The following is a 23,779-nucleotide window of genomic DNA, read 5'->3' as shown; positions in this document are numbered from 1 at the left end:
TAAATAAAGACTAATGCAAAAGGCTAATGAATTCAGTCATGGAGAAAGTTTATACTATAGTGTTTGCTAAAAGAATTACTACTAGATGGGATTTTATTAAGCATTTTTTTATTTAAAGAAAAAGGGTAACTCATTAATAAAATGTGTAGTTGATACTAAATAAATAAATCAACTAGTGTAGTTGATACTAAATTAGGAGATACTGTAGCTGATACTAAATTCTAGAAATTCTGATAATAGACTCTAGAAATAGATGTTTGAAATAGGTGTTTAAAATAATATTTTAAAGAAAATCTATTCACCCCATTTTAAATCCACATAGAAGCAGCAGTTAACATTAAAAACTTGCGTCCACTTCCAGGACATAGTCATGGTTTAAGGGTCCAGAAGTCAATGGTAGAATCACCTGAAATTTAGAACAGTAGAAATACGTCTTTACTAAAGAGTCTAAATTTTTTTTTTTTTTTTTTTTTTTGGAGGAGTCTTGCTCTGTCCCCAGGCTGGAGTGCAGTGGCACGATCTCAGCCCACTGCAACCTCCACCTCCTGAGTTCAAGCGATTCTCCTGCCTCAGCCTCTTCCAAGTAGCTGGGACTACAGATGTGTGCCACCATGCCTGGCTAATTTTTTGTATTTTTAGTAGAGATGGGGTTTTACCATGTTTACCAAGCTGGTCTTCAACTCTTGACCTCAAGTGATCCACCTGCCTCAGCCTCCCAAAGTGCTGGGATTACAGGCATGAGCCACTGCGCCTGGCCCAAGAGTCTAAATTTATAGGATGTATATGATTGAAAGTGACTTTTGTGAACATTTAAATAAATATTTGTGACTGAATTTTCTATGGAACATTTTTCCTTCAGTGGCTTGCATTTTAATGAAGGAATTATTTTAAAATTACCTTATTCCCTCCGGATGTTGTTTAAATATCTAGAGGGTATCTAGGGCTTAAGGAAGATTGGATGTGGAACAATGAGTGGAGGCCTAGAGAACAAGGGTAGTTTCGTGCAACAGTTATATGGATCCCTAGCAAGGTTCATATTTCTGTTGATACTGCTGGTTAATCTGAATATTCCCATAAATTGTGGAACATAATCCATGGCCTTGGTTTTCTGTTTCTTGTAGTAAGATTTATCATTTTATTTCTACCATAAATTAGAGATCATTACATGATTACTATGAAGGATCTACATTGCTATTTGTTATGATCACATAAACAGTATTTTTGCAGTTGACTATTCAGGGATCTGTTAAAGCATTTAGACTTTAGGCCCTCATAGCATATATATATAAGCTTTTTGGAGACTTGGCTCTCACTACTTTGAGAATTTGGCACACAGGGTAATCAAAAAAAAAAAAGCTTTCTTGGCTCTTGCCTGTAATCCCAGCATTTTGGGAGGCTAAGGCAGAAGGATCCTTTGAGCTCAGGAGTTCAAGACCAGCCTGAGCAACATAGCGAGACCTCATCTCTACTAAAAAATAAATAGTAAAAAATTAGCCCAGCACAGTGATGCACGCCTGTAGTCCCAGCTAATCTGGAGGCTGAGGTGCAAGGATCACTTGGTCCAGGGAGTTTGAGGCTGCAGTGAGCTATGATTGTACACACTCCAGCCTGGGTGACAGAGTGAGACCCTGTCTAAAGAAAAAAAGCTTTCTTTCGAAATGGCCTCAGGTTTATCGGTTTTTACTTTAACATGGCTCTACAGATTTATTTTGTTGAGTGTTGTTTTTTTTTTAAGTACTAAGAGTGTTTTGGGCAGGGGAAAGAAATTCACAGTGGTTTTTTTGTTGTATTTTGTTTTGTTTTTTGAGACAGAGTCTCGCTCTGTCACCCAGGCTGGAGTGTGCAGTGGCGCGATCTCGGCTCACTGCAACCTCCGCCCTCTGGGTTCAAGCAATCCTCCCACCTCAACCTCCCCAGAAGCTAGGATTACAGGTATACACCACCTCACCTGGCTAATTTTTTTTGGTATTGTTAGCAGAGACGGGGTTTCACCGTGTTGGCCAGGCTGATCCCAAACTCCTGACCTCAAGTGATCCACCTGCCTCGGCCTCCCAAAATGCTCGGATAATAGGTGTGAGCCACCACACCCGGCCTACCACAATGTTTTTTAACTGAACAGTTGGCTGCAGTAAGCTTTTGGAAGCCTACATGTTGGTATTTGAGCATACGAGGTGGATCATAATGGGGATCATTAGGTTTCTTTGACAGGTGATATTAAGAACCCAACCCAGCATGCCACTTGTAAACAATCTATACATAGAGACATTTGTCACCATTGACAGTTGTGACATTTAATCTGGGATCTATTTGCAACTGAGCTTCCTATGTATTACTGTGTATTTAATAGTCTCAATTCAGGCTCAAAGCATCAGCTTTTTTCTAGGTTTTACTTAACAAGGGAAAATAGAAATATCTGTTTACTATTGAGGTGATCATTTCTCTTCAGATGAGTCATGCCAGTCACGATTCTTGGATGTTGACCTCTTGTGCTGTTTTTGTAGTTCACAAGCCAAAGCTGCACTAAATAGGATTATAGAAATTGATTAATGGTCCAGGAATGAGGCATAGTGCTTTGGTTGAATAGGAAAGTCTGTAAAATGGAGCCAGTAGTACCTGAAAAAAACTTAATCCAGGTGAGGCAGATGTTCTGAAGAATCTCACTCGTCTCACCTGGATTAAGTTTTTTTCAGGTCCTGCTGGCTCCACTTTACTGACTTTGCTATTCAACCAAACCACTATGCATCCTTTTTGGAGCACTAATCTAACTCCAAAGGGGTGCAACAACCTCATCACTTCTAATATGAATACAACCAAGATATTGCGTGAGCTGAGAGTGGCAGAAGAAAACTGGAAAAAGCTCTTTCTTAGACAACCAGTGTCACTTGGAGAAGTCTATTCTTATGTAAAAGGAGTCATATTGGTCTATATATATAAGAAGTTATATATAAGAAGAAAGGTTATCAGGAACTGGCAAGCACTAAAATGCCTAACCAACACCTTGGTGTTAGAGCAGTCTAGTTTTAGAAGGCAGAGACTAGGAGGGATAATCAGTCATAGCTAAAGATAGGGAATCTAGACCAAAGCTCATTCCAGTTCCTAGGATTAGTGCAGAATACAATTTATCAAGCTAGAACAGACGCTTTGCAGTCACAATTAGATCATCACAACTTACATCTGGATGTGAGAAATAATTCTGCACCCTACTCTCTTTTTTTTTTAAGTTAAAAAGACTATCTCCCAGGCTGGAGTAGAGTAGAGTGATCTTAGCTCACTTCATCCTGGAACACTTGAGCTCAAACAATCCTCCTGCCTCAGCCTCCCATATAGCTGGAACTACAGGCACATGCCACCATGCTGGCTAATTTTTTTCTATTCTTTTAGAGACAGGGTCTTGCTGTGTTGTCCAGGGTGGTTTCAAATTCCTGGCCTCAAGTGATTCTCCTGCTTTGGCCTCCTGAGTCACTGGGATTGCAGGGCACCCTATTCTTGATATGTATTCTTCGCTTGTCAGGACTAGCTTAGAGCTGTTACCCCAACTCTATAAGTAAGTGCATCCTTAACTATCAAGACCCAAGAAAGATATGAGCCGAGCAAAATGAGGAGCTCACGCAAGCAAAATTAAGACTTGAAATGTCAGCAGATAAGGTATCTGAACATGTCTATGACAGGAAGCCAGTTGCAACTTTACTACTTCAGTGCTAAATTAAACCACTGCTATGTATACCATATTTGAAGTAATAATTGGATACAAAGGTATATGGCCCTTACTTCAAAGAGCTTATACTTGTGAAGTGTACACTAGAAGACAGTATGTAGAAAGGATTATGTGAATTTTACCAAAAAATGCACTATAGAAATAATGCATGACTTCACATCACACTGGTGATCAGAGAAACAATGTATTTTAAAGGTGACATGTGAACTGGTTTGTGAAATACAAATGAGATTTTGATGCAAAATATAACTAGAAATGACCTTAGATATCAGCTGGTACATCTTAGAAATTTGAGAAAAATTAAGACCCACTACTAGTGGGATAAATGTTGGTGTACAGTTTTTCTTGGTGACAGCTTGAGAATACATATCAAAAGCCTTAAAATATGCATATCCTTTGACTCAGTAACTTTACTTACAAATTAATCCTATGGAATAATTTAACATATGCACAGATTTACATGCAAGAATGTTCTTCATAGCATTGGTCTTAATTTTTTTAATTTTTTTAACTTCTCATTTTGCAGCAAAAAAAAAAAGTTGTAAAAATAGTAGATATTTTCCATATATCCTTCATCCAGCTTTCCCAAACATTAGCATTTTATATAACCAGAGTACATATATCAAGACCAAGGAGTTAATAAATAGGTAGAATTTTTGTCAAATAAATAAATAAATAAAATTTTAAAACCAGCAAACTACTATAGATGTGATACTATTATTGAAGCTACAGACCTTTTTCAGATGTTCCCAATTATCCCACTTTTTTTTTTTTTTTGGTCCAGGATACAAGCTAGGATTCTACTCTGTGCTTAGTAGGTAATCATATTCTTTTATTCTGTTACTATCTGGCATAATTCTTCAGTCTTTTTTTCTCCTCCTTAACATTAATGCTTTTGAAGAGTACTGGCCAGTTATTTTATAGAATGTCTCTCAATTTTTGTTTGACTAATGTTTCCCTGTGATAAAATTCAGATTATGCATTTTTGGCAAGAATACCACAGAAATAATATGCTCTTCTCAGTGAATCATATTCAAAGACATGTGATACCAATTAGCCTCGATAGTAGTGATGTTGACTTTGATTCACTTTACTTGGTTAAAGTGGTGCCTGCCAGTTTTCTCCATTGTAAAGTTAGTATTTTTCCTTCCTTAATGAATAAATATCTCATGGGGAGGTACTTCGAGATATGTCTTCCATACATACATGGATTAATCTTGCCTGAAATAATTATTACTGTGGTATTAGCCAAAGAATTATATTTTATTTTTATTATTCCTTATAAACTTCTCAATTCAAAATTATACACTTATTAATAGAGAAGAGCTTTTTCTTCCCCTTTTTTTATTAATTTACTTATTTATGTCATATGGACTCATGAATATTTTATTCTATTATTTAAAATATATTACTATCACTATTTATTGTGTTTCTCAAATTGTCCTAGATTTGACCATTGGAAGTGCCCTCAAGTTGGTTCTTATGAACTTCCAATGTACTACAGTTATTTTCTGACTTCCTTACATTCTGCGACCACAGGATCTCCAGGTTCATCTTGTGTTTTCCTTGCCCCAGACATGAAATAGGAATTTTTCCAAGAAGCCCTGGTTTCTTTTATTGTATACTAAGAATTTATACATACATCTATATCTGTGTCTATATTTAACCTGTGTGCATGTATGTGTGTGTATGTGTGTGATATATATATATGATTTTTTTTTTTTTTTGAGAAGGAGTTTCGCTCTTGTTGCCCAGGCTGGAGTGCAATGTCGTGACCTCAGCTCACTGGAACCTCTGCCTCCTGGGACCAAGCAATTCTCCTGCCTCAGCCTCCCATGCCCAGCTAATTTTTTGGGTTTTTTTTTAGTAGAGATGGGGTTTCTCCATGTTGGTCAGGAATGGTCTCAAACTCCTGACCTCAGGTGATCCACCCGCCTCAGCCTCCTAAAGTGCTGGGATTACAGACGTGAGCCACTGCGCCTGGCCCTGTGTATATATTTTTAAAACATGAGTACACAGTAGTATCACCTATTGCAATCCAATACCACAGAGTTCAGGACTGGCTTAGAGCTGTTACCCCAACTCTCTAAGTGCAGCCTGAACCATCAAGACCAGGGAAATATATAAGTAGAGCAAAATGAGGAGCTCATACAACCACACATCCTGGTTAATTTTAATTAAGTTTTTTAAATATATAGAAAATTACCATGGTTCTAAAAGTCAAGAACTATTCACAAAGATATAGTAAAAGAAGTGTCACTTCCCTGACACTACTTTTTCGCCATTCTTGTTTTAGCATTCTTCCCACCCTGTTCCCACCTACCTCTTGTAGGTAACCAATCTCAGTTTTTTACTTATCTTTTCTGTATTTCTTCTTTTTTTTTTCTAACAGCTTCACTCAGATATAATTCACACACCATACAATTTCCTTATTTAAAGTATACAATTCATTTTTTTTGTATATTCATAGGTTGTGCAACCGTCACCACAATCAATTTTAGAACATTTTCATCATCCCAGAAACTGTCTCTCTCCAGCTTCACCCATCTTCTCCCAACCTTAAGCAACCATTAATCTACTTTCTGCCTCTATGCATTTGCCTTTTCTGGAAATTGCATATAAATGGACTCTTACAATATGTGGTTTTCTGTGTTAGGCTTCTTTCACTTAACATAATGTTTTCAAGGTTTATCCATATTATAGCATGTGTCAGTTTTTTACTTCTTTTTATTGCCATATAACATTCTATTGCATGGTTTATTCATTTCCTAGGGCTGCCATAACAAATTACCACAAAGTGAGTGGCTTAAAAGAACAGAAATTTATTATTTCACAGTTCTGAAGGCTAGAAGTCCAAAATAAAAGGTATCAGCAGGGCCTTGTACCCTCTGAAAACTCTAGGAAATTGTTCCTTGTCTCTTCCTAGCTACTGGGCTCCTGGAAATCAATTCTTGGCATTCCTTGGCTTGTAGCTATATCACTTCAGTATTTGCCTCTGTCTTCGCATGGCCTTCTTCCCTGTGTGTATCTTTCTGTGCCCACTCCTTTTATTTTAAAGACACCAATAATTGGATATAGGGCCTAATCTAATCTAGTGTGACCTAATCTTAACTAATTAATCTGCAAAGACTTTATTTCCAAATAAGGTCACATTCTAAGGTTCCAGATGGACATGAATTCAGGGGCAACACTATTTAGCTCTCTACATATAGACATACAACATTTTATTTACCTATTCTTCAGTTAATGGAATTTCATTCCTGTATTTATTTATGCCCAGATGAGCAGATACATGGGCATTTTCTTATTTCTCCTTCCTTTTTATTTGAAAAGTGGCATACTGTTGATATGTTTGTTTTTTCCTTTTTTCACTTTATAATATATTCTAGAAGTTTTTTCATATCACTTCACAGAGTTCTAGCTCATTCTAATCTAAATGTTCAGCCATAGAGAATTTATTAATATATACATATGATGGAAATTGATTTAGTATTTTAATTTTTATGAACATGGAATGATGTACACAATATATTGGGGATGTTTTCTTCCATAGGTTTTTTAATCTGTGTTTTCAAGGTATTATATTCACACAGTATGAAATTCCTCCTTCTAGATGTTACCTATCTAATCCAGCCCTTTCCCAGACTGAACCAATCCACTGAATGTCAGCTATACACATTGTTCCACACCTTGACTTTTTGCTTAATGTATCTTAGAGATTGTTCCATTTTTTATAGCTGCATAATATTTCATTTTCTTGTCACATCATACTTTATTTTACTAATCCTCTTTTGATATACATCTTGGTATTTCTAGTCTTTTGCTACAACAAATATAACAGCACTATTTGCAATGACCAAAATAATTGGAAACAACCCCAAAGGTCCATAAAGAGTAAACTGAATATATTATATACTTATGTGATAGCATACATAATGAAGAGAGAATGAATGGATTACCACTCAACTCAACAATATGAATGAATATAACAAACATAATGTGGAACAAAGTCGGACCCAAAAGAGTATATACAGAATTCCAAACTAAATAGGGTAGGAATAGCTCATGTCAGAACAGCCCTTCTTCACGTAGCAATTATAACTCTTAACAAAATATTACAAAGCCAACTACCTGGAGACACTGGAGAAGAATGAAAATCAGGCAGAAACTGAAGGAGAGTCTATACTTGGAGGAGGAGAATGGCCTTGAGTACATTTCCTATTTTTATGACTCTTTCTCTAGGGCCAGCCCAAGTTGGCACCAAGTAGCATGCCTAAAAGTTGGTAGAAAACATGCAGTCTTACTGGCTTGAAGATCCAGAGGAAGAGTTTAGGTAAAAAGTGAGTGAGGAAATTTCAGAAAGGAGAAAAACCATACAGAGGTAGCCCTAAATTCTACATACAGACCTTGTCCAAATCTCTGGATGACCCTTGAATTACGCATATGCAGAGTGGATTCCTAGCAGCCCAGCTAAGGCTAAAAGAACTTAATAAAGATGTCTCATTGTCTATTGCTGGGGTGCAGAGTTTGGAATTTAAGTCTAGCCAAGTTTACTTGTCTGCTTAAAAAATAATAATAATCCCCTCCTTAGAAACATATTTGAGTAGACTGTACAACAGAGGTCAGCATTTTTTTTTTTTTTTTTTTTTGAGACCGAGTCTCGCCCAGCCTCCCAGGCTGGAGGGCAGTGGAGTGCAGCGGCGCGATCTAGCCTCACTACAAGCTCCGCCTTGCCGGTTCACGCCATTTTCCGCCTCAGCCTCCCGAGTAGCTGGGACTACAGGCTCCCGCCACCATGCCCGGCTAATTTTCTTTTTCTATTTTTAGTAGAGACGGGGTTTCACCGTGTTAGCCAGGATGGTCTCGATCTCCTGACCTCGGGATCCGCCCACCTCGGCCTCCCAAAGTGCTGGGATTACAGGCGTGAGCCACCATGCCCGGCCGGCATTTTTTTCTTAAAGGACCAGAGAGTAAATATTTTAGGTTCACAGGGTACTCTTTCAGTAATTTAAATATGACAAGGAGCAAACTTGAATATAGGTATGTAGAAATTATCAAGTGTGGAAAATGAAGAGGAAAAAAACAATGAACATGGCCGGGTGCAGTGGCTCACACCTGTAATCCCAGCACTTCTGGAGGCCAGGGTGGGTGGATTTCCTGAAGTCAGGAGTTCAAGACCAGTCTGGCCAACATGGTGAAACCCCGTCTCTACTAAAAATACAAAAATTAGCTGGGCGCGGTGGCACAGGCCTGTAGTCCCAGCTACTTGATAGGGTGAGGCAGGAGAATCACTTGAACCTGGGAGGCAGAGGTTGCAGCAAGCCAAGATAATACCACTGCAGTCCAGCCCAAGCAGACAGAGCAAGACTCCATCTCAGAAAAAAAAAACAATACAAAAACAGTGAACAGAGCTTCTGTGACCTTTAGGACAACAGCAAAGGGCCTAAAATGATCATAATTGGAGTCTCAAAAGGAAAGGAGCTAGAGAATGAGGCAAGATAAATATTTGATGAATAATGGCTGTAAGGTTTCCCGCTTCTGGTGAAAGACATGAACTTACAGATTTGGGAAGCCCTGTGAACCACAAGCAGAATAAATACAAAGAAAACCACACCTAAACATATAATTAGACTACTACTGAAACCAAAAGATGAAGAGAAGATATTGAAGAGCAAAGTAGCACATTGCATAGAATAGGAAATTATATGAACAACTACAGATTCCTTACAGTGGAGATCAAAAGAAAGTGGAACATCTTAGAAGTGCTGAAACGAAACTGCCAACCCAGAATTCTATCTCCAGCAATATTTTCCTTCAGTGATGAAGGTGATATTAAAACATTGTTATATAAACATAAGAGTATATACTATGTGATTCCATTTGTATAAAGTCAATGGAAACAGGCCTCAAGTTACTTTTGATGGGGATTAGTAATTGCAAGGAGGGAATTTTTCACCATAATGGACCACCCCATAAATTAGTAACATAAAAAACAGCAGTTTTATTTTCTCATGATTGTCCAATCAAGGCTAGGCTCAGCCGAGTAGTTCTACTTGTCTTGACAGTGGTCACTTGTTGGCTACCTTAAGGTAGTATGTTGGCTGCAGGCTAGACTCATTAGGGATGTTCAGAACTCTCTATTTAGTCTAAAGGCCAACATTTCCAGAGTCAGACTTCCAATTTGTACTCTTCTCTGTATATGTCATACCTCAATTAAAAGCCTGCTTTCAGACCAGGTGCAGTGGCTCACACCTGTAATCCCAATACTTTGGGTGGCCAAGGCAGAAGAATTGTATGAGGCCAGGGATTGGAGACCAACCTGGGCAACACAGCAAGACCTCATCTCTACCAAAAAAAAAAAAATTAGCTGGGCACAGTGGCACATGCCTGTAGTCCTAGCTACTCAGAAGGCTGAGGCAAGGAGGTTCGTGGAGCCCAGGAGTTCAAGGCAGCAACAGTCAGCCGTGATCACACCATTACACTCCAGCCCGGGCAACAGAGTGAGACCCTGTCTCAAAAAAAAAAAAAAAAAGGTCTACTTGAAGGGCAATAGATAATTATTTTTTAATTACAATCTAACAAAAATAGAATAATAAAAATAGAAACTACAAAATGTTCCAGAAAATGTAAGTATTCCTGTGTGACTAGTGTAGAATTAATATAAGAAACATTAATAGGTGATAAAGTAAAAAAAGATAACTTAGGGTTAGATTACACTGAGATTTGAGTGCTTGGCTACAGAGCTGGGTCTTATTTGAAGGGAAGTGGGAAAGTATTGAAGGGTTTTGAGCAGAGGAATGATATGTTCAAAACAGTGGTTTAGGAATATAATCTCATGCTAGTGTACAAATTAGACTAGAGGAGGGAGAGACTATTATCAAATGGATCAATTTGGAAACAATTTAAATAAGCACCAATAGGAATTGAATTAAAATAATAGCAAGCTAATGAAAAAAAGGTAATAAAATGTATTGATTCTACATCTACAGTGATTGAGAGCCTACTATGTTCTATGTACTTGGTAAAGGACTGTATATATTTTTGTCTTTATATTCAGGGAATTCACAATATGTGAAATGTAGAAGTGTGAAAAAATAATGACAATTTGTTGTAATAAGAACTACAATAGATGAATATTTAAGGCGTTAAGGACACAAGAAGAGGAAGCAGCCAATAATACAGAGGAGTCTAAGACATGCTTTACATAAGATTTAACCTTACATGAGTAGTTGCAGTTTACCAAACAAAGAAGGCAAAGAACAACATTCTAGCCAGAAGAAACAGCACATATAAAGTCACAGGCAAAGAAGAGTAGAACATGGTGAATTGGGGGACATAGTTCAGTATGTCTACATGTGCAAGCTAAGCATAGGTACAGAAGCTAGAAAGATAAGGATCACATCACTGAGGGCAAAAGACATGAAAAATTTGGTGACTATATGGGATGAAATAGGATTTAGTGACTTTATAAGAAGACAAGGATGACCTTAATATTTTGAATTTAAGTGACTAGAAGAATAATGATAAACCCAATATTAAGAATTGTATAACTTATAGACACTTTTCATCTGAGTGGACATTAAATACCTAGGAGATCTTTTTGTATGTGTGTGAAGAATAGCACTAGATGTGTTTCATCAATGAAATTCTGAATATAAAATAATCATCATAGGTTCTTAAAGCCAGTCAACAACCAAGAATTGATACTGACCATTGGCACAGTTTTTTTCAAAAATGACAAACTTTAAAAGAAAAAAAAATGACTTGAATGAATGTTTTTCTTAACTCAGAAGAAAAGAAAAATCTTTAACTACATATAGCATAACTGAAGAAAAAATAGAATTGCATAATTGCTGGTGAATGTTCTAAAGACCTGGTTCTATATAATCAAGTTAATTCCTCTTTCATGTGTTTTAAAATATTGTTGATCCAAGAACCAACCATCAGCTATGCTGGAAGTCTATAATTACACATTGATATATATGTGAGAAGGCTGTCAGTCTCTACAGAAGACTGGTACCGTCCTTAGCAGAATACTTGAGGCTGCTTTTGGTTTAGGGAATCTGTAGCTCAGAAATTTTCCTAGAAAGTAACCTCTGTTGTTCAAATTAGATAGCCATTTGTGGAGACAAAACCCACTGGGTATAGGCAGTATTACCTCAATCACTAAAAGATAATTGATTAGAAATCCAAATCAAACCTTGAGACTGCTGAGTCTAGATGAGTGGCTGCCTAGGGATAGGCAGGAAGGGGTGGGACCTTACAAAGACACATGAAGAAACTTTTAGAATTGATATGTATGTTTGTTGTTTTGATTGTGGTGATGGCTTCATGAGTAATACCTATTCAAACTTTTCCAATTGTACACTTAAATAGTGCAGTTTATTGCATGTCAATCATGCTTCAATAAAGATGTTAGCAAAGGAAATGACTTTCATCTTAGAATGGTCAGATAAACTATTTTAAGTCCTACACCATTATCCATATAAAGAAGAGATGGCCATTTAAAAATATTTATACAGGACTTGAAGCAATGTGGATAACCTGAGGTATAATAAATTGAGTGTCTTGATATTTAGAGTCCTGATGTAATACACTTTATTAAGATATAGATTGGTAAATTTATGCTAATTCTGGATAATTATTTTTCTTGAGTTGGTTTCTATGGACTGAATGTTAAAGTGGGTTTTAAGCAGGTTTTATATAATATATCAATACCACATTAGCTTGATTTTTTTTTATTGTGAGAGATGCAGAAAGATCAATATCTTACATGCTCTATATCATCATAAATACTTTCAATAAAGCTTTTTTGGCCTGGTAGGGTGAGTCACACCTGTAACCTCAACACTTTGAGAGGCTGAGGCTGGAGAATCACTTGAGGCCAGGAGTTCAAGACCAGCCTGGGAACATAGTAAGACCCTGCAAAAAAAATGTGGAAATTAGCCAGGCATGGTGGCACACGCCTGTAGTCTTGGCTACCCAGGAGGCTAAGGCAGGTGATCACATGAGCTGAGGAGCTCGAGGTTACAGTGAGCTATGATCATACCACTTGCAATGTAGCCTGGGCAATAGAGTGAAACCATGTCTCATTCAATCAAACTTATTTGAACCTTCATACATTTTTGCTTTTATTAATGAGCTTTTCTTTTAAAATCAGGCTTTTAATGGCTTTCTGGCAGTGTCATCCTGGTTGTGGTTGAGACTAATATGAGCTCTAGTTTGTGTTTTTTGTTATTGTTTTTGTTTGTTTTTTTGAAACAGGGTCTCTCTCTGTTGCCAAGGCTGGAGTATAGTGGCACAATTACGGCTCACTGCAACCCCTTCTTCCTCCCAGACTTAAGTGATCCTCCCACCTCAGCCTTCCAGGTAGCTGGGACTACAGGTGCACGCCACCACACCTGGCTATTTTTTTAATTTTTTTGTAGAGACAGGGTTTCACCATATTGCCCAGGCTGGTCTTGAACTACTGGACTCAAGTGATCCACCCACCTCAGCCTCCCAAAGTGCTGGGATTATAAGCATGAACCACCATGCTCAGCTGAGCTCTAGTTACTGAAGATTAATTCTATAGGTTGAACCTGGATATGTTAGAAGACATAGGGGACTTTCATAAAGAAGTTCAAATTAGAATATGTGGATAGGAGAATTTTTTAAAAGAATTGTTATTTGATACTTAGGGTGTAGTCATATACTCTTAATATTGCTAGAGTGTAAATTGGTAAAAGTTTTCATATCCTTTTATACAGCAATTTCAGCTCTTGGAATTTAAATAATCAAAAGTCTGGGAACATCTACATGTGAAGACATTCATGTCACTTTTATGTATAATAGTGAGAAAAATGAAAGCAAACTAAAAATAATACGTTAAGTATGTTGTTTACTCAAGCCATCATTAAAAATAGTGTAGCAACTTGAAACTATATATATTATGTTACATGAAAAATAAACCAACACAGTGGGTTCATTCACTTTGTGAAACTTCATCACTTATTTGAGGACTTTGAGTATAAACAAATCAGAATATAAAATTACCTGCTATTACAAAGTAGCAAGAGAGGCTGGGCACAGTGGTTCACACCTGTAATCCCAACACTTTGGGAGGCCGAGGCGGGAAGATCACTTGAGGTCAGGAGTTCCAGACCGGCCTGGCCAACACGATAAAACCCACCTCCACTAAAATTACAAAAATTAGCCGGACGTGGTGGCATGTACCTGTAATCCCTGCTACATGGGAGACTGAGGCAGGAGAATCGCTTGAACCCAGGAGGCAGAGGTTGCAGTGAGCCGAGATCTCGCTACTGCACTCCAGCCTGGGTGACAGAGCGAGCAAGAGCAGGAAAGCAAGTGAGACTCCATCTCAAAACAAAAAACAAAACAAAAACAAAGTAGCAAGAGTGAGTATGCCAGTGTGCTGGGGGTAAGATGTTAGATACTCTGTATTTTCCATGTCTTATTTTCATACTTTAAAAAACATATCAGTTGTTTCTAAAAGAACATATTCCTTTTAGTTACAAACATATACATTCAGCAACCCTAAAGTAACATAGACTACTACTGACTGAAGCTCTGGGGTTTTATTAGTACTACAGTGATGACTTAATTAACAAATCCTCTTTGAACAAAGCCTCTTCACTCAAGACTGGCCTTGGTGCAGTAGGCATGAGGGAAGGACCATTTTTCTCTGAGCTAGATCGGTAGCAGCAGGGACTAATGAGGCAGGGCCTTGAAAGTGGCTCTCTCTCAGATCTAACTCCTCAGGGATTGGCTAAAGCTGAAGCTGAGGGCACTGGTGCACTCCTGGGACCTACACAGCCTGGTTACCCAGGTGTTGAAAAAACAGTTTCTGTGCCAACACCATATGTGGCTTTTAAGAGACTCGGCAGGACTCTTGCTTTAGGCAGAGCATTCCTCGTGTGGAATGAGTAAGCTGGAAAATAACAAAGAGGGAATCCCATGTGCTAGGAAGCTTCCTCTTGTCTTCTGTGTGCTCTGTGTACTGCTTTTTCAATTCTCTGGGCCTCATTTTATTCAACTATAAAGTGAAAGGAGTAGCTAAAAAAATCTCTAATGTATCTTTCAGTTCTAATAGACTACATGTTTAAATCAGGAATCGGCAAACTTTTCATAAAGGGTCAAATAGTAATTATTTTCTGCTTTGCAGGCCATACTACCTCTGTTGCAAGTGCTCAACTCTCCCTCTGTAGCATGAAAACAGCTATATGTAAACAAATGGGTGTGGCTGTATTCCAATAAAACTCTATTTATAAAAATAGGCAGCTAGCCAGATTTGGCCCACAGGCCATATTTTAACCAGCCCAAGTCTAGATGTTAATGTAACGGGAATGTCATATTAAGAGAATTATTTGATGAGTAGGATATAATTCTTATTTCATAGAGACCATTCTCTCAGACTTCTTATTTTTAAAGAGTAGGCAAATATAAAATATTATTTCACTGTCAGGATATAATACCATGGGAAAAAGATTAAAAATACTCTGGCACCAAACTGTTGTAGTAAATTATCTGAAATAGAGCCTTTGACTTCCCAATTAAGGAGGAAAATGGTGTCTGCAACACCTGTGACTAGGTTCTTTTAAGTCTTCAAAAGTTAGGGGTCTAGTAGGAGAGTCTCAAGGGCTTGTTAATTTTCTTTCTGATCAAATGGGCTAAATCATGCCTTTCATAGTAGAAGGTAGGCTGTGGACCCTTTACTATTTTATTTCTAAATATTTCTGTTGGCTAGGCATAATGGCCCATGCCTAAAATCCCAGGGTGAGGCAGAAGGATCCCTTGAGCCCAGGAGTTTGAGACCACCCTGGGCAACATAGCAAGACCCCATCTCTACTAAAAAAAATAACTTTTTAAAAATGAAAAATAAATAAATAATTTTTTGGTGGTCCAGAAAGGGGCAGGTGCCATGCTTTGCAGGTTTCAGATCCCCATCTGTCTTGGGTTGGGTTTCTATCTTGGTCTTAAGTTATCAGTATTCTAATATGGAGATAAGTCTGCCTTCACTTCGGAGACCTTTGTTAGTTCTTCCATGTCAGGCTTCAGCTAGTATAGTTTGTCTAATGCATTGATATAAAACTTGTTTCCAACAATGAAAAAGCAATTACAGGTTGGGATATGTAATTCAGGCCCATTACTACATAAAAGGATCAGGTACTTTATCTGACTAGGGAAGTCTAAAATATTCTTGTTGGCCAGCTTGCTTTCACATAAGCACCGTTCAGGATCTTTTCTAAGTTGCAGAACATGAATTCCTTATTGGCCTATCCCACTAGCCACAGCTGTGAGCACAACAGAACTGACACATTCCTAGTAATTATACCTTATCTAGAGTGAACAGGGCCACCTTCCCAGCATAGTGACGGCTATAGCCCTTAATCTAATGCAGTGGTTCTCAAAGTATAGACTCACTGGGGGTGCCCTTTCTGAGGCTCTTTCAAGGAATCTCTTCTATGAAGTCAAAACTACTTCACAGTAATTCAAATATATTATTTGCCTTTTTGACTCTCAATGACAGTAGAGTTTTCCAGAGACTACATAATGTATGATATCACAACAGATTGAATACTGAAGAAAATATAAGAATCCAGCTGACTTCTGTTAACTGGATATTAAAGAGATTAGCAAAAACTTAAATGCCATACTCTTTATTAATATTTTTGTTTGGAATATATAGTTATTCTTATTAAAATATGTTAAAATGTAGGTTTATTCAGAAATTTTTTGAGATCATTTTAATTTCTAATACAGCAAATATTAATAACTATGACTAACACAAAATCTATTTGGAGTCCTCAATTTTTTTTTCTTTTTTTTCCTGGCTTACATTTTTTGATGGACTCAATTTTTTTTTTTTTTTAATTTTAAAAGAGACAGGGTTTCACTATGTTGCCCAGACTGGTTTCAAACTTCTGGGCTCAAGCAATCCTCCTGCCTTGGCTTCCCAAAGTACTGGTATTACAGGTATGAGCCAGTGCACCTGGCCTCAATAATTTTTTAAGAGAAAAAGTTTGAGAACCCCTCCTCTAATGTAATATCCTTAGTTGCAATACTCTGATCTCATGGTTACTGATATCATCTTTACCATATTCCCTCTTATAAAATATTTACTAAAATTCTCCCAAGAGATAACCCTTGTTAACAATTTAGTGATTACTTGTAGACATCTTTCTACTGAGTGCTTACATTCACACATAATATTACTTTTACATTTATTGGATCATACTATGGTCTTTCAAAACCTATTCTCCTGAGTTTAATTTTTCTACCTGATCACTCTCTGAATTCTTATAAAATCTTAAGTTCTTTTTTTTTTTTTTTTTTAAGACAGGGTCTCACTCAGTCACTATCACCCAGGCTGGAGTGCAGTAGCATGATCATAGCTCACTGCAGCCTCAAACTCCTGGGTTCAAAGGATCCTCTCACCTCAGCCTCCTGAGTAGCTAGGACTACAGGTGTGTGCCACCATACCTGGCTAATTTTTTTTATTTTTAGTAGAGACAGGCATCTCACTATGTTGCTCAGGCTGGCCTCAAGCAATCCGCCCACCTCAGCCTCCTAAAGTGCTGGGATTACAGGCATGACTCACCATGCTTAGCCTAAATCCTAAGGTCTTAAAATTGAAAGGGACAGAGGGATCATCTTATCTCATTCCCAACTCAAGTCAGAAGCCCTCTCTAAAACATTCACAACCTGAGAGGTCCATTTAATTTGGTTTTATAAACCCTAAATTGTTAGAAACTTTTTCCTTCTCTTGGACATAAATTTGCCTTCTTGATCACTTTTACCCATAGGTTCTAGTTCTACTTTGGGTGGCTATATAGAATGCATCTTATCTGTCTTCACTGGGCTTCATTGTGGGTATTTTCTTCTGTTCTATCTTCTAGTTCACTAATTCTTTTTTAAGTTGTGTCTAAGCTTCTAGTAAAACTATCCACTAAATTTTTACTTTCAATTTCCATTTAAACCTGTCTGTTGCATTCTAGTCCTCTGTTAAAATTCTCGATTTTATCTTTAACTCTTGCTATTTCAAAGTTTCTGTTTGTTAAGTTCAATATCTGGAACTGCTTTATTAAGCTGTAATTTCTGCTGGTTTTAATTTCCTGTTTGCCTCTTTATATTACTGTTTATTTTTTTATTGTGGGTGATATGTTGTATTTGCAAAATTGCTTATAGAAATAATTTGAGGTATAGGATGATTCATGTTTGCTTTTGGCAGGCATGGGGACATTGGCACACTGTATTTATCTTAATCTAAGTTTAAAGACTTAGATGATTAGAGGCTAAGCTACAATCCCTTGTCTAGGTCTTTCTACTGCCTGTTCACACACCCTTAATCCTTTTGATTCCCACCCTGAGATAAGGAGATTTTAACTAGGCCCATTACTCTTGACAGACTGGGTTCCAGACTTTGTCCTCCTAGCATCAAACACCAGACTCACTTCTCTGGGTTTCTATCATCCTCTGTATTATAGCCTGGTAATTCTTCATTCTTTTGTTAGGACTTCAATGCCTTCAAACAGATTTTTTAAAAATATGTGCAGATGTTCTAATTCTTGATAAGACAGTTGGTCTGAATTACCTAGGCTGCCATTAGTACCTGCAACCTACTTAAATCCATATTAATATTTTTCTGTCCTTTTGGATTGCTTGGGAAACTGTTAAAGAGCACAAATAACCCTGACCAGGCATCTGTACCACATTCAACTGGATGCTCTGTGAGAGCTCCTCTTGAAGGTTTAATCTGATATTAATCAGATAGGAAGTACAGTCCTTATGAACAGATTCAGTCTTCCCACAGGGATGAGTTCAGTTAAGAGGGGCAATGGATACGGTGTACAGTGGCCCCATTTTCCTTTATGTTTATATTCTAGTCTTGTAATAAAACTAATGTTCAGAATGAAAGGTCTCAATTTAGGATTTAAACCAAGTATAAACAAAAAGTTAAAACAAGCTATTGTTCAAACTTTGACTTAAGTGAAAGAATTGTTTTTTTTATTTGTTTGTTTATTTTTGAGGCAAGGTCTTGCTCTGCCACCCAGGCTGGAGTTCAGGGATGCAATCATAGATAACTGTAACCTCGAACTCCTGGGCTGGAGCAGTGCTCCCACCTCAGGCTCTTGAGTAGCTAGGAGAACAAGTGCCACCACACCCAGCTAATTTTTTAATTTTTTTGTAGAGATGGGGCTTTGTATATTGCCCAAGCTGGTCTCACCTTCTGGCCTCAAGTGATCCTCTTGCCTTGGCCTCCCAAAAGTGCTGGAATTGCAGGCATGAGCCACCATACCCGGCCTGGTTTTATTTTAAAAAACACTTTTGCTGCCCTTCTTTAAAACGTTAATTATATGTTTGCACATTTTCTTTTATCTGGTGCTTCTCTAAATTCCTTTAGCCCATGTCTTATCCAACTAGTCATGTGGGAATTTGCTCTTTGGGGAGTTTAATATTAACTTCTAGGTAGTACAGAGCAGCCCACTGTGTTTCACTTTTGTATTATACCTTTGTTAGCACTAAGTTTTCTATATCAGCTTGTCTAGAATTTTTGTTTCAAAATTGTATTCTTCTAATTTATTTGCAGTTTTTCTCTTCTAATTGTTTAATTGTCCATCCCCTACCCCCTGCCCCAAGGCAAATGTATTGTCTTTTATCCATATGTGCCCATAAATTCTAAACTCAAAGATTTCTGGTTCTCCCTTATATTTATGGTATTTTTCTACTTCTCTGTTCGGTATATTTTTGCAGGTATTTCAGTTTTCTTCAGTGTTTGAGGTTCTCTAGTGTGTCATTTCATTTTCGTGCATCAGAGTAATTCCTACCATTCTTATACGGAGTCTCTTACATGATGATTTTTTTATTAGTAAAGTGCAATATTGAACAACACTGAAGATTTTATTTCTTAATCTAAAACATAATATTTATTTAATAATGAAATGGAAATATAGGTTTTGTGAAAGGGAGAAAGGTGTTTCTCTAAATATTGTACCTGTGTCAAAAAGCTGCAAGTGCTACTACCAACTGTTTTGTGACCCCTGAATGATTTCTGCTTTCTTTATATTAATACTCTAATAGTAATTGAACTCCCAAAAAGATCACAAAGTCCCCAATTGCTAGCTTTATAAATACATTCATGTGTACCTTGTTTGATGAGATAAAAGCTTCAGTAAGTGATATCCCCACCTGTGTGGTTAATTTCAAAATATTGTTTGTCTAATACATTGTTGTCAGTGACAACTGAACAAGAACTTTTAGAAGCAGTTGGCTGTCCATTAATGGCAGATTTCAAGGCTATGCAAATTGTGCCAGTTCAGCCCTGCATTTTTTCGATATTATCATATCAATTGAGTCAGTTCAGAGTAGACAAAGCAAGGTTATGGGAACCACCTAGAGCATCATGCACCATTTAACATCAATGCAGCATACATGAACATCTGCAACTTCAATCTTATTAGCAGAGGATAGAATGGAAGGCAGTAAACAGCTTTCTTCATCACTTAATTGCAAAATAGTATTTCCTAATGTTTGCATTGTTTATCAACAGGAACTTCATCAATAATTGTATAATTATGGTTGCCTAGATCACAGTGCCCTCATGCATCTTGTTACTTATTATAGAGTGGTCTGAATTTAATTTGAATTTGAACACATGATACAAGGATAATAATACAAGTTCCTTGAAATGTGAGTTGCATAATACAAAAATTTTGTGCAGTAGGAGAATGGCAAGTTATGATTCTTCAGTCACTTTGGGGATTAACACAGGGAAAAGAAAGACTGAAAGTCAGTGAAAGATGAGGGGAAGCCACTAGTTAGATTCAAACATAGACCCATTGAACATGAGAGTGGGTTATGTTCCTTAGAATTAATCATGAGTAATTCCATGTTTGCTTTAGGCCCAAACTGAGTTGAATTAAAACAGGATTATTATGCTTAGGTCTTCCCTTCAGTCTCTGTAGTTAAAGAGAGAAAATGGCAGAAAACTACAAATATAGTGAGGAAAAAGCTATGGTGGCCAAAGTTAAAAATACCACATGCTGAGGAAAGCCTTGACATAGCTGCTCAGCCTTCACTGCTGTTGCTTTTGAAGCCTGATAATGCCACTACTCCTAATTAGCAAATGTTAGTATTACAGTAAGCAATCAAGTGCAGTCTTCAGGCTTTGTGGCAGCAGTTTCACAGTGCAAAATATTGAAGAAAAAACGAAGGAAAACAATATAAGCTCAGCCACAGTTATTGGTGTGGTCAGTGGGAGTTGTCTCACAAGAGAGCAGGAAAAGGAAAATGTGAAAAACAGTGGGTGCATTTAAAGCATGTAAGACAAGAGCTGGCTAGTCTGAAAAGTTTGTCTATTTTAATCATGAAAATCTCACGTTTTTACTTAAATCCATTTTATATTTAAGGAAAAATCTAAGGCTTGTTCATGAATTTACACTTGAAATATTTTAATTTGTGGTTAGAGTCTCCTCCCCATCCCAAATTAAAAGGTATTAAATTGTATATTGAGTGAGCTCTGTTTGTACTCAGCTCTTCCCAATTAATAAACATAGTCATTTCCTTAAAAAAAAAAAAACAGCTCTAGAGTTAGAATGTTTTCTCTCCCTAATTTGTCTGTATTTATGCCTTTAATAATTATCTATTCATTTTCTAGCAGCAAATGTTTGTTCTCAGATTAAATTGGAGAAGGAAGGAAAAAAAGATAGCTACCCACAGTATAGTATCCACAGACAATATAGAGTTATGTCCCTTTTTGTGTGGTTCTTGAGTATAATAGACATAACAGAAGCTTTCTTAGTATGATAGTTAATCTATTATTTTCTCTATTTGGGGGATGCTAAGAACTGGTTTACTAGAGGTAATAGTTTGATCTGTAGTTATTCATGTTAAAATATTTTTTTAAAAGGTAATTACAGCTTCTACTATAAACTTGAAAAAGTTGGTCTAACTCTGTGCCGAATGAGCGGGGAGATATTACTATATACATACATATAAGCGTATATGCCTCTTATCTGAATACCTCAGGGAGCACAGTTTTCTGAACCAGGGTTTTGTAATAAATGTGTGTACTGCTAACTCTGACACATGTATAGTTCTCCTTTAAAGAACTTGTATGCAAACGTTATTCAGGAACGTCTTCTAGGAGCTATTTATCAAAACTGCTGTGATAATAACTTTGTCCTAATGAGTTTCAGTCTCTGTTTAGGGAGTAATCAATAAAATACAAATTAATGTTCCATAATTCACATTATAATGCACATATAATTATTTTGAGATGAGGCAAACCCTATGCATTTAATTTACAGCTATAATTAAGTAAGCTCATTTGATACTAATTAAGTAAGCCTAAAAGGATCATAGGTTTGTGTATTTAATTATCAAGGTACAATCAGCAACTAATTTCTTGAAAAGCTTTCCTATCTTTAGTTCAACACTGATCTCAGCCCACACTACAGTTTATCTTCTTGCATCTTCAATAGATTAAAATGCATTGTGAATTGTGGAGAATCTACTTGGTAAGTTAGCTTCTTTGTTTAAAAAGTATATATATGTATATATACACACATACGTATATGTATATATATGTATATATATACACATACGTATATGTGTATATATACACATACATAGGCTTAAGAATACAGAAATTCTATAATCTGGCAAAACTGTCCTTAAGAAGTGAAGGAGAAATTAAGACATTTCCAGATAAAAGTTAAAGAGGTTTATTGCTAATAGACCTGTCCTACAAGAAATGCTAAAAGGGAATGCTTCAGGATTAAATGAAAGAATGCTAGACAGTAACTCAAAGCCACATAAAGAAATAAAGAACTCCTGTAAAGGTATCTACATAAGTAAATATAAAAACCAGTATTGCTGGTTTGTAACTCTTCTTTCATTCATGAAAGGAAAATGCCTAGGCCGGGTGCGGTGGCTCACGCCTGTAATCCCAGCACTTTGGGAGGCCAAGGCAGGCAGATCATGAGGTCAAGAGATCAAGACCATCCTGGCCAAAATGGTGAAACCCCATCTCTACTAAAAATACAAAAATTAGCTGGATGTGGTGGCACACGCCTGTAGTCCCAGCTACTCGGGAGGCTGAGGCAGGAGAATCGCTTGAACCTGGGAGGCAGAGGTTGCAGTGAGCCGAGATCACACCACCGCACTCCAGCCTGGTGACAAAGCGAGACTCCATCTCAAAAAAAAAGAAGAAAAATGCCTAAAACAATAATTATGTTAATGGAAACACATGTAAAATATGTAATTTATAACAACAACATAAAGAGGGGAACAGAGCTGTATAAGAGCAAGGTTTTTTATACTGTCCAGGCTAAGTTGGTAACAATTCAGACTAGATTGTTATGAATTTAGGATTTTAATTGTAATTGCCATAGTAACCACTAAGAAAATAAGAAATAGGTCAGGGCGCAGTGGTTCACACCTATAATCCCAGCGCTTTGGGAGGACAAGGCAGGCGGATCATGAGGTCAGGAGATCAAGACCATCCTGGCCAACATGGTGAAACCCCGTCTCTACTAAAAATACAAAAATTAGCTGGGCATGCTGGCGCACTACCTGTAGTCCCAGCTACTCGGGAGGCTGAGGCAGGAGAATCACTTGAACCCTGGAGGCGGGGGCAGGAGAATCACTTGAACCCAGGAGGTGGAGTTTGCAGTGAGTCAAGATCGCACTACTGCACTCCAGCCTGGATGACGGACCGAGACTCCATCTTAAAAAACAAAAAAAGAAATAAAATAAGAAATAATGAAGTTTTCTCTATTTTTGTTAAAGTAGTATATAAAAATTAGATTATTAGAAAATACACTTAATTGCTAGCTTAGAAGTCTTTTAAATTCTACTGTCAGCCGGGCACAGTGTCTCACCCCTGTATTTCCAACACTTTAGGAGGCCAAGGTGGGAGGATCACTTGGGCCCAGGAGTTCAAGACCAGCCTCTGTAACATAGGGAGACCCTGTCTACAAAAAATTAAAACAATTAGCCAGGTATGATGGCAAGCCTGTCGTCCTAGGTACTCAGGAGGCTGAAGTGGGAGGACTGCTTGAG

General features: G+C 37.3%; 1 protein-coding gene across 4 annotated transcripts in view; it reads left to right on the top strand.

Moving 5' to 3' along the window:
* ADK (adenosine kinase) overlaps positions 1-23,779 on the top strand; it is a 570,201-nt gene that overhangs the window by 486,796 nt on the left and 59,626 nt on the right. The window lies entirely within an intron of this gene.

Source organism: Pongo pygmaeus, chromosome 8 (genome assembly GCF_028885625.2).
Source record: "Pongo pygmaeus isolate AG05252 chromosome 8, NHGRI_mPonPyg2-v2.0_pri, whole genome shotgun sequence".
In the NCBI taxonomy this organism is placed as follows: Eukaryota; Metazoa; Chordata; class Mammalia; order Primates; family Hominidae; genus Pongo; species Pongo pygmaeus.
This window is presented reverse-complemented; position numbering and strand designations above follow the sequence as displayed.